The sequence below is a fragment of the Mirounga angustirostris genome, unplaced genomic scaffold, assembly GCF_029215605.1.
Source record: "Mirounga angustirostris isolate CCGP_5_RB_7025 unplaced genomic scaffold, mMirAng1.0.hap1 SCAF_10, whole genome shotgun sequence".
Classification (NCBI taxonomy): domain Eukaryota; kingdom Metazoa; phylum Chordata; class Mammalia; order Carnivora; family Phocidae; genus Mirounga; species Mirounga angustirostris.
The window spans coordinates 114,104,914-114,116,386 of NW_026991718.1; the positions used below are offsets into that span (position 1 = coordinate 114,104,914).

Sequence of the window (11,473 nt, forward strand, 5' to 3'; positions counted from 1 at the left end):
CAATTCTTCTTTTACTGTTTGCTTTAGTTTCAGTGCCCTATTGTAGAAAGGTCTATCATAAAAGAAGTTAAAAGCTGTCATGAATAAGTAGAACTCTTCTGCCATATTGTCTAATGTCAATTTGGTTTTCGGCACTGCTTCTTCTACGTCTTCTTCCTCATTGTCTCGTACTGGTACAGAAGTACTCGTCTCCATCAAGTTGTCTTCTGTTAATTCCTCTGGGATGGTGTCTATTAGCTCTTGAATTTCTCCCAGATTCATTTCTTGAAACCCTTCACCCTCCATCTTCTTTTTTTTTTTTTTGGCCGTATCCACGACCTCTTTCATGATTTCCTTGATTGGCTCTGTCCTAAATCCTGTCAAGTCATGCACAACATCTGGACACAGTTTTCTCCAGCAGGAATTCATTGTCTGGGGCCTTAATGACTTTCGTGGCTTTTTCTGTAACAACAATAGCATCTTCAATGGTATAATTCTTCCAGACTTTCATGATGTTCTCTTCTCTTTCATAGTGTTGACAGCCTTTCTATAGAGTATTGTGTGTAATGAGCCTTAAAAGTCCTTACGACTCCCTGATCTGGAGGCTGAATTAGAGATGTTGTGTTTAGGGGCAAGTGGAATACTTCAATGCCTCCGGTGTTGAACTCATGGGGTTCTGGGTGGCCAGGGTTATTATTGTTCAATTTCAAAAGAACCTTAAAAGGCAGTCCCTTACTAGCAAGGTACTTCCTGACTTTAGGGACAAAGCATTGATGGAAAGGGTTCTCGTTGCCCAGGCCTTCTTCTTGTATAACGGGAAGACTGACAGCTGTTGTTTATCTTTTTCCTTCAAGGATTGGGGACTAGCAGCTTTATAGATAAGGACAGTTCTCATCATAAGCCCAACTGCATTTGCACAAAACAGTAGAATTAACCTATCCCTTCCTGCCTTACATACTGGTGCTCAGTTCTTTTCCTTACTAATAAATATCCTTTGTGGTATTTTTTTTTTTTCCCAGAATAGGACACTTTCATCTTCATTAAAAACCTGAAACCTGATCCGGCAGATATCCTTTTTCCTCAATGATTTTCTTAATGGCATCTGGGAACTTTTCTGCTGCCTCTTGGTCAGCAGAAGCTCCTTTTTCTGTTATCTTGACACTTTTTAAGCCATACCTCTTTCTAAAATTATCAAACCATCCTTTGCTGACATTGACTCTTCCAGCTTTAGATCCTTCAGCTTCCTCTTGCTTTAAGTTGTCATGTAATGACTTCGCTTTTTCTCAAATCAGAGTCTATAGGTATGGCTTTCTTATAGCAATCCTGTACCCACATAAAAGCTGCATTTTCAATAAAAAATGAAAAGATATTTTGTGGGGCACCTGTGTGGCTTAGTTGGTTAAGTGGCCAACTCTTGGTTTTGGCTCAGGTCATGATCTCTCGGCTGTGGGATCAAACCCCTGAGTCGGGCTCTGTCCTCTACGTGGAGTCGGCTTCAGATTCTCCCTCTCCCTTCAGCTCATGCCCTCTTTCTCTCTCAAATAAATAAATAAAATCTTAAAAAAACAAGATATTTTACAACAAGTACAAGACTTTCGCACCTCCTGGCATAGCTGCAGCAATGGCTTTACAAATTTCCTTTTATTTTTTTACAATGGTCTTTACACTGAATTCATTGATCTTGAAATGGTGGCAACTGCAGCTGCAGACCTCAGTCTATGGCACGTATCAAACAATTCAACTTTTTCTTGTAATATCATGACTGCTTCTTGGGAGCACTTCCAGCATCACTAGTGGCACTTTGTATAGGTCCTTTAGTGTTACTCAAGGTTTATGGTATTGCACCAAACACAATGAAAAATACACAGGAACTGTGAGGGATCACTTTTTATTTACTAGAGAGATGAACTGCGCATGCCGCGTTGATTAGCATCATCAGGTATTTTAAGTGGATACTTGCAACACTTGAGCTCACTGCAATATCAACAGGAGGTGGCTACAAAACTATTATAGCAGTACAGTATGTACTTTACTTAATTTTATGCTGTTATGATTTAATGCTGCAGCTTTATGTTTGCTTACATTTGTTTACTGTGGATGGCATCATGTACAGTCTATAAGTATGTGGGTAAGTTTTGATGAATTTTAACTTTTTATAATCGATTTGTATATATTTTATGGTAATAAATGATAAAATAGACTAATACCTGCATATATTTTATGCATTCATGACATACCTAACTTTTTAATTTTTTCAATATTTTTAGGCTACACAGTTCACCTGCAAGTTTTTTCAAATTGTCACAAATCTCAAAAAAATTTTCCAGTATGTTTATTGAAAAAAATCCACATATAAGTGGACCCACATAGTTCAAACCTATGTTGTTCAAGGGTCACCTATATACCTTTGTCTCTGAAATTTCCCCCATATCCTATTATTACTGTTCTCTGCTTCTAATAGGCAACAAATCAGTGTTTCCACAGATTTGTTGACTGGTATTGTGAGGAAAATGTTTGTCATTAAATGTTCCTGTAATTCCCTATTTAGAAAAGATAGAAAGTTCCATATGCTCCAGGAAAATTCCATTTTCATTATTAAATTTAGGCTTAAATTGGAGCTGAACAATAAAGTAAAACCAGAACAGTCTGTTTTCTTCCAATGAAAGACGAGTTCCTTAATGATTTATAGTTTTATAAGAAAGATTTTATCTAACCATAAGAGACTCTTAATCATCGGAAACAAACTGAGGGTTGCTGGAGGGGAGGGTGGTGGGGGATGGGGTAACTGGGTGATGGACCATAAGGAGGGTATGTGACATAATGAGCACTGGGTGTTATATACAACTGATGAATCACTGAACTCTACCTCTGAAACTAATAACACACTATATGGAATTTAAATTTTAAAATATTAAAAAATTAAAAAGAAATAAATAAAATAAAGTAAAAAAGATTTTATCTGAAACACAGAAGTAAAATTTGGTAAACTTAATTCCTATTCTTACTTCTATCCAGTTCTTACAAGTATTAACAGAAGAATTTATGACCCATCTATACAAATAAAACTGTGACATGGAAAGATGAAGCCTGATGAAGGAGATATAAAAAGAGTTTTTATGATCTCAAAAAGTATAAACAGAGTGAGACTCAATTTGTTCAACAATACATAGAATATTAGAACTTTAGATCACCTTTGGAAATTTAAAATATACTTTTTAAAAATTTTGTTTTTTAATAAAAACAAAATAAAATAAATATAAATAAATTTATACTAACCTGTTCATATATTTTAGAACATTATAATTTTTCAATTAAGGCTATATTATTATGGCTAATATTTATTGAATGCTTCCTTTTGAACACTCTTTTAAGCTCTTAATATATTATTTTTTTTAATCATGAACAACCCTGTTAAATAGGTATCATAATTATCCCCATTTTACAAATAAGAAAGTGGGCTCAAAGAGATGAAGCAATTAAATATCATCTTCCAGATATGCTCTAATCAGTTCCTAGATTTTTGTATGTTCTTTTAATGTGAGAACTTTTTTTCTTTTTACAGCAGCTGTGTTGTACTGCTAGTTCAGCCTTTAAAGATTTTTTTTCAGTCTGGTTTTTAACTCACCATTTTAGTTATATCTCCTATCTTCATGCTATACGTTAATTTTGTAGACATAGATTATATGCCTTTCCCTAATTTGTTGATAAAAATGTTGAAGGGGCAAGGCCATGTGTGGTCCATTACTATAGACCTTTGTCCAGGTCACATGGTCCTTCTATTTAGGCAGCTACAAATTCAACTAAGTGTACTTCTCAAGTAACACCTATTTCTCCTTCGTATCACCACTGTCACCATGAGATAATCTGTCAAATATGAACCTGAAATCAGGGTTCATCATACCTAACTAAGGGAGGATGTGTTTCATCTGTTTGCCAGCCATATCCATAAGAGAAATGTGATTCATTTGGTATGACTTGTTTTAATTAACTCATGCTCATTTCTCTGTTACCTTCCTCCAAGTGTTCACAAATCATCTGTTTAAATTTAGAATATTGCAAAGAATTAAAGTCACTGACTGGGCTGTCATTTCTAGAAATCACTTTTTCCCTATGTATAATAATTTAGGCCACTTTTACATTTTTCTAGATTCCTTATTGTCTATGATTACTGGCAGTAAACTCTATGTTCTCACGGGTAAAATTTTTAAGAACCTTGGAATGAAATTTTAAACTAGTGGAACTGTGTTCCTTAGAAATGACCCAAGGCTTTCTTACTATCTTCTTTCCTAAATTGTACTTCAGTTTCCTCAGAATGGTATTAAACTCATTTCATTTTAAGATTGTTCTTCTTTGTGGGGCACCTGGGTGGCTCAGTCATTAGGCATCTGCCTTCAGCTCGGGTCGTGATCCCGGGGTCCTGCGTGATCCTGGGGTCCTGGGATCGAGCCCCATGTCGGGCTCTCTGCTTTGTGTGAGACCTGCTTCTCCCTCTGCCACTCCCTCTGCTTGTGTTCCCTCTCTCGCTGTCTCTCTCTCTGTCAAATAAATAAATAAAATCTTCAAAAAAAAAAAAAAAAAGATTGTTCTTCTTTGTGGAGCCATCTGACCTGGTGGCTTTTATTATTCTCCCACCTTATAATCACTTCTTAGGCCTCTTTATTTCTAGCTTCCTCCAAGTATTTCTTCTTAGGTTCCTAATTTCCCAACATACATGCTACTTCTTTCCTATTAGATAGCTCTTCTAAACAAAAAATATCTTTGGGGCACCTAGGTGGCTCAGTCGGTTAAGCATCCAACTCTTGATTTCAGTTTAGGTCATTATCTCAGGGTCATGAGATTGAGCCCCATGTCAGCCTCCACGCTCAGCAGGGAGTCTTGCTGGAGATTCTCTCTCCCTCTCCCTCTGCCCTTCACCCCGCGCTCTCTCTCTCTTTCTCTCTAAAATGAATAAATAAATCTTTAAAAAATATATCCTTAAGTAGCCTTATTCTTTTTGAGAAATCTATTATTTTCCTTCTGCAAGGTCCCTTCCACCCAGTAACCTCAGAAAGCAATAGTCTCTTTCTCCTCTGAACCTTTATAATACTTTACTTTTGCCTGCCTTCTTTATATTATTTGTCATGTTCTTTCTAGCATTAGAGTTACCTGTATTCATTTCCTGTTTACTAGAATCTAAACCTCTTAGGACAAGAACCAAATTTTACACATCTTTGTGTACTCCATTTAATTTAATGCCTGCACATAAATAATAAATGCTCAGGGAGTGTTTGTTGAATGAATGGAATGGGCAAATGAATAAATGGAGTCGTATCTGCTGGTATGCTGGAGCCTGCTCTTACTGGTTTTGAATGCTAATTATTAAATTTTCAGAAATTTTGTTAGAGGCTGTTAAACAGTTGGTAGCTTGAAAACTGGCCATGCTAGAATTATTTACACCACTGTTTTGTTGTACATCAAAACAGAGATTTTTTTCTCCCTAGAAAGCCAATTATTATTAAACACTTACATTATTATCAAGCATTTATCAGTATACCACTGGTCCCATTCCTCTGTACCGGAAAACTGTATATACCTCTGTGTTAAAATTAAACTTATTATGGGACACGTGGCTGGCTCAGTTGGAAGAGCGTGTGACTCTTGATCTTGGGGTTGGTCATGAGTTCATGGTCCATGTTAGGTGTGGAGATTACTTAAATAAATAAAACTTAAAAAAAAAAGGGGGGGCAGGGGCGCCTGGGTGGCTCAGTCGTTAAGTCATGATCCCAGGGTCCTGGGTTCAGGCCCCATATCGGGCTCCCTGCTCCGTGGGAAGCCTGCTTCTCCCTCTCCCACTCCCCTGCTTGTGTTCCCTCTCTCACTGTGTCTCTCTCTGTCAAATAAATAAAATCTTAAAAAAAAATGGGCAGAAGACATGAACAGACACTTCTCAAAAGAAGACATTAAAAAGGCTAACAGACGCATGAGAAAATGTTCATCATCATTAGCCATCAGGGAAATTCAAATCAAAACCACACTGAGATACCACCTTACACCAGTTAGAATGGCAAAAATTGACAAGAAACAACAAATGTTGGAGAGGTTGTGGAGAAAGGGGAACCCTCTTACACTGTTGGTGGGAATGCAAGTTGGTACAGCTACTTTGGAAAACAGTGTGGAGGTTCCTCAAAAAATTAAAAATAGAGCTACCCTACAACCCAGCAATTGCACTCCTGGGTATTTACCCGAAAGACACAGATGTAGTGAAAAGAAGGGCCATATGCACCCCAATGTTCATAGCAGCAATGTCCACAATAGCCAAACTGTGGAAAGAGCCGAGATGCCCTTTAACAGATGAATGGATAAAGGAGATGTGGTCCATATCTACAATGGAATATTACTCAGCCATCAGAAAGGATGAATACCCAACTTTTACATCAGTATGGATGGGACTGGAAGAGATTATGTTAAGTGAAATAAGGCAAGCAGAGAAAGTCAATTATCACATGGTTTCACTTATTTGTGGAACATAAGGAATAGCGTGGAGGACATTAGGAGAAGGAAGGGGAAAATGAAGGGAGGGAAATCGGAGGGGGAGACAAACCATGAGAGACTATGGACTCCGAGAAACAAACTGAGGGTTTAAGAGGGGAGGGTTTAGAGGGATGGGTTAGCCTGGTGATGGGTATTAAGGAGGACATGTATTGCATGGAGCACTGGGTGTTATACGAAAACAATGAAAACTAATGATGTGCTGGATGGTGACTAACATAACATAATAAAACTATATTAAATTTTAAAAAATCCTTAAACTTCTATGAAAAAAGCCAAAAGACTTTCTAAGTCATCTATTCCAATTTCAACACTTTATAGATAAAGAAATTGAGGTCCAAGAAGTGAAGCAATTTGTGCACGTCACCCGTCTAGGTAGTGGCAAAGCAGAAACTAGATTCCCGCTTTACAGTCTCCTAGTCATTTCTTCTTTTTGTGCTACCACATTGACTTCATTTTTATGTTGTTTTTCCTTGCTTTGTTCCTTGGTGTAACCCCAAATAAGGTTATAAGTATTGTTCTAAACATGGTAATTCTTGAGGGTGTTAATGAACAGAACACAGCTTTCTCCTTCCTCTTTTTTCTTTTGCAAACAGATTTAAATTAACACATTTGTTTTTGGAGAAAGAGCAGATACTGTTCCTGAATATTACAGGCTATGGAAAAAAAAAGTTTTGCCTTTAATGTTTCTTTACTCGCCAGTTAAAACACTTAAACACTGTTTTATTGAATAAAAAGAGATTTTATTTCATTAAAATACACCACATGAAGCTTAGTAAGAGGCTTGTAAATTTTATTGCACACTCGCTGAGAACGATTGTGAATACCAGGCTGCAACAATTTTGTTTCTCCCACAGTGGCATGTAGTATCTCCCTCACTGACCTCCTTGTATTCTAAAATTCTCACCATTAGTTTGACTATCTGGGATCAAGGTGTTTGTTAAAATGCACAAATGTGGGGCACCTGGGTGGCTCAGTTGGTTATAATGTGTCAGACTCAGTTTCAGCTCAGGTCCTGATGTCAGGGTCTTGAGATCAAGCCCCGTGTCACACTCCACGCTCAGCACAGATTCTACTTGGCATTCTCTCCCTCCCCCTCTGCTCCTCCCCTTGCACGCGCTTTCTCTCTCTTCAAATAAACAAATAAAATTGATAAAATGCACAAATGTTACCTAGAAGGAAATGCACAAAAAACCATTATTAGAATCTTAGAGCAATAAAAACAGGACAGATATTTTGTGACTTTGATGAGATGAGGGTGATAAAGAGAGATCCAAGATAATGTAGAATTGTCTCAAACTATCTGAAGGCCAATCAAATAGAAAAGGATTTAAGATTTTATTTTATTTTATTTTTTATTTATTTGACAGAGAGAGACACAGCAAGAGAGGGAATGCAAGCAGGGGGAGTGGGAGAGGGAGAAGCAGGCTTCCCGCGGAGAAGGGAGCCCGATGTGGGACTCGATCCCAGGACCCTGGGATCATGACCTGAGCCGAAGGCAGACGCTTAACAACTGAGCCACCCAGGCGCCCTAGAAAAGGATTTAGACTTAGTCTGTTTGGCCCCAAGACCAGGACCAGTGGGTAAAATTTGCAGGGCATCAGGATTAGCTGAATATAGGGAAGATTTTTTTCATAATCCTAACAGAACAAATACAGAGTGGACTGCCCTACTAGGTAATAAGTTCTTATTACAGGTGGTGTTTCAATCAGAAGCTGCACAATTAGGAAAGATGTTGAACTCGGGATTCTTAAAGGATATGTTTATTAAATGATCTATAATCTCTTCCAACCTTGGAACTTTCTGAATCTGCTAGGTTTTGAGGTTTTTTGTTTGTTTGTTTATTTTGGGCTCCAAAGAAATGGTTTCTATATAGATTAAAGATTTGGAGAGGGGCACCTGGGTGGCTCAGTTGTTAAGCATCTGCCTTCGGCTCAGGTCATGGTCCCAGGGTCCTGGGATTGAGCCCCACATTGGGCTTTTTGCTCAGCGGGGAGCCTGCTTCTCCTTCTCCCACTCCCCCTCCCCCCGCTTGTGTTCCCTCTCTCACTGTGTCTCTCTGTCAAATAAATAAATAAAATCTTAAAAAAAAAAAAGATTTGAGAGATGAAGTGGAATGTGGGGAAAAGGCCACCCTGATAGACCTATGCCTTCTATATAGTGAGGATAACAATACCTACCATTGTTGTAAATATTGAATGGGATACTACTTGTTAAGTACTTTGTACTATGCCTAACATATTTGGCAGTGGTCAATAAAAAGTGACTGTATTAATCATGATAGGCTAGGTTATGCTGTAATGACAAACAGCACCCAAATCTTAATGACTTATAGTAGCAAGGTTTATTTCTTTTTTTTTTTAATTTTTTATTTATTCATTTGAGAGAGAGCAGGAGCAGTGGGGAGAGACAGAGGAAGAAGTAGAAGCAGACTCCCCGCCAAGCAGGGAGCCCGACGCGGGGCTTGATCCCAGGACCTGGAGATCATGACCTGAGCTGAAGGCAGACGCTCAACCATCTGAGCCACCCAGGCGCCCCTAGCAAGGTTTATTTCTCACTCACAATATTGTGAACTGGCTGCAGCTTTGTTCCACATCAACTTTACTGCAGGACCCAGGCGTTCTATCTGAAACATTGCCTGTTTTATGGATGAGGAAAAAGAGGCAGGCAGACCACTCACAGGCTCTTAAAGCTTCTACCCAGAACTCATACATGCCACCAATTTTATTAGTTAGAGCAGATCATATGGTGTGGTGGTTTTCTTTCTTCTTTTTTAAATCAGTAGTTATGATTTTTTAAAAAGATTTTATTTATTTGACAGAGGGCGCACAAGCAGGAGGAGTGGCAGGCAGAGGGAGAAGCAGGAATCCCAGGACCCTGGGATCATGACCTGAGCTGAAGGCAGACGCTTAACAACTGAGCCACCCAGGCGCCCCTAGAAAGTTTTATCTTTTTATAAAGTCCAGTTTATCATCTTTTTCTTTTATAGTTAGTGCTTTTCTGTCTTCAGAAATCTTTGGCAATATCAAGATTGCAATGTTTCCTTTTAGAATTAGCAATATATATTTTAACTCTCTCTTTAGGAGGAAGCTAACCTTTAAATGGGCCTACAATGTACCAGGCCCTTTCAATACATAATTGGATCTATAATGTGATTGCAGTCTTCTGTATTAATTGAATGTATCAACAATCTTAAATCTCTTTATATGAGATGTGGAGATATATAGAAACAACTGGTCATGTTATAGAAATTATATCTTTGGGGTGCCTGGGTGGCTCAGTCGTTAGGTATCTGCCTTTGGCTCAGGTCATGGGCCCAGGGTCCTGGGATCGAGCCCCGCATCGGGCTCCCTGCCCCGCAGGAGGCCTGTTTCTCCCTCTCCCACTCCCCCTGGTGTGTTCCCTCTCTCACTGTGTCTCTCTCTGTCAAGTAAATAAATAAAATCTTAAAAAAAAAAAAAAGAAATTTTATCTTTATGTAAATAATGGACCTCATATTGACTACATTTGTGGCTGACAAGTGGAAGACCAAGAACACTGGAGAAGTTGCTCAGGAAGATACAGAGAGAAGCTAGGAAGATAAACAGACAATTATATAAAAAACAAACATATAAACAGAACCCCCAAGCTCTGAAATTACAAATGGGATCTGGGAAGAATGACAGTAATAAAACCTCATACAAGGGGTAATCTAGGGATAGTAAACCTCGTGTATTGCCAGTGTGACAAGTTGAAAAAGTTCCTACAGACTTGGGTTCTAGGATGAGAGCCTTAAAGACCATACAGCCATAGATGAGCTGACCCCTGGACAGGGCCTGCAGAAATACTCTGCTCTCTTATTCCTCTCACTTATTAATACTTGATTTGCCCTGAGTCTGTGTCTGAAAAGTGAAAGGAGGATGAAGAATTCATACCACCAGCATCTCCTCTACCCTTCACTGGGGTTGTGCACAATCTGAGGTCAGAGAGAAATGTGAAAAAAAAATTGTATCCGGTATGCTGATAAACTTACCTTCCCTCCAGGTAGCTCTAAGTTCTTTATATCCTGACTCTACTACTCAATTTTACAAAGAGAGCTACTCCTCTCTTTCCCTATCTCAAGACCTGAATTCCTTCATCCTCATTTCAGGATTTTTTACTAATACCCCTTTCCCTTCTGCCTTAGTCCCAGCATTCACACAAAGTCAGCTTGGAGTAAGCATTGGCCGGTTTATAGACATTGAAAACTCTCTTTCAAGCTCAAGCATGGCTTTGGCTTTGTTTGTTCAAGGTTTTCATAATGGAAATTTATATTGGTTTTCTGGTTATAAAGGAAATAAAGGCTCATGAAAAGGAAACAATGTGGAAATAAAATATCAAAGCCCTCCAGAATTTTTATTATGCATATACAAATACACACATATTTTTACAAAACTGGCATCATAAGATGCGTTCTACTCTATAATTTTCTCCATTAATAAATTGTGGTCTTTCTATGTCAGTACTAACAGATCTTTCTTCTTCTCCTTAGAACAGCATAACAAAGAAGCTATAAAATCTGGAAAAATAGGCAAGTACACATAACAACTGATTTATTGATATATTACAATATCATATCAATATGATTCAGTGTTTTGTCCTTCATTAGTTTAATGAACTGTGCAAATTACAATGGACATGGTTCATAAAATGCAGTATTTCCATCAATCCCAACATATGCGTCTGAAGTGTGTTGCCTCAGTTGATTGTGGCATTGGTTTCATTGTCCCCTCTGTTGTTAAACTAGAAGAGGTAACCAAGGGGGTGACTGACTGATTATTTTACAAATCTGTGTTTCTAGACTCTGTGGCCACTATATATGTCACTGAGTAGGTATATTGTAGTTTATTTAACCAATTGTTTTTTTCTTTTTTTTAAATCAGGCTCTGTGATTGCTGAGCAAGGAGCCCGATGCCGGACTCTTTCCCAGGACCTTAGGATCATGACC

General features: G+C 38.3%; 1 long non-coding RNA gene across 1 annotated transcript in view; it reads left to right on the top strand.

Annotated features, from left to right (window-relative positions):
* LOC123851697 (uncharacterized) overlaps positions 1–11,053 on the top strand; it is a 28,701-nt gene extending 17,648 nt beyond the window's left edge. The window contains exon 4 of the long non-coding RNA XR_006792678.3: positions 11,018–11,053. This is a non-coding gene — a long non-coding RNA (uncharacterized LOC123851697). The remainder of the gene's footprint in view (positions 1–11,017) is intronic.
* The last annotated feature ends 420 nt before the right edge of the window (positions 11,054–11,473 follow it).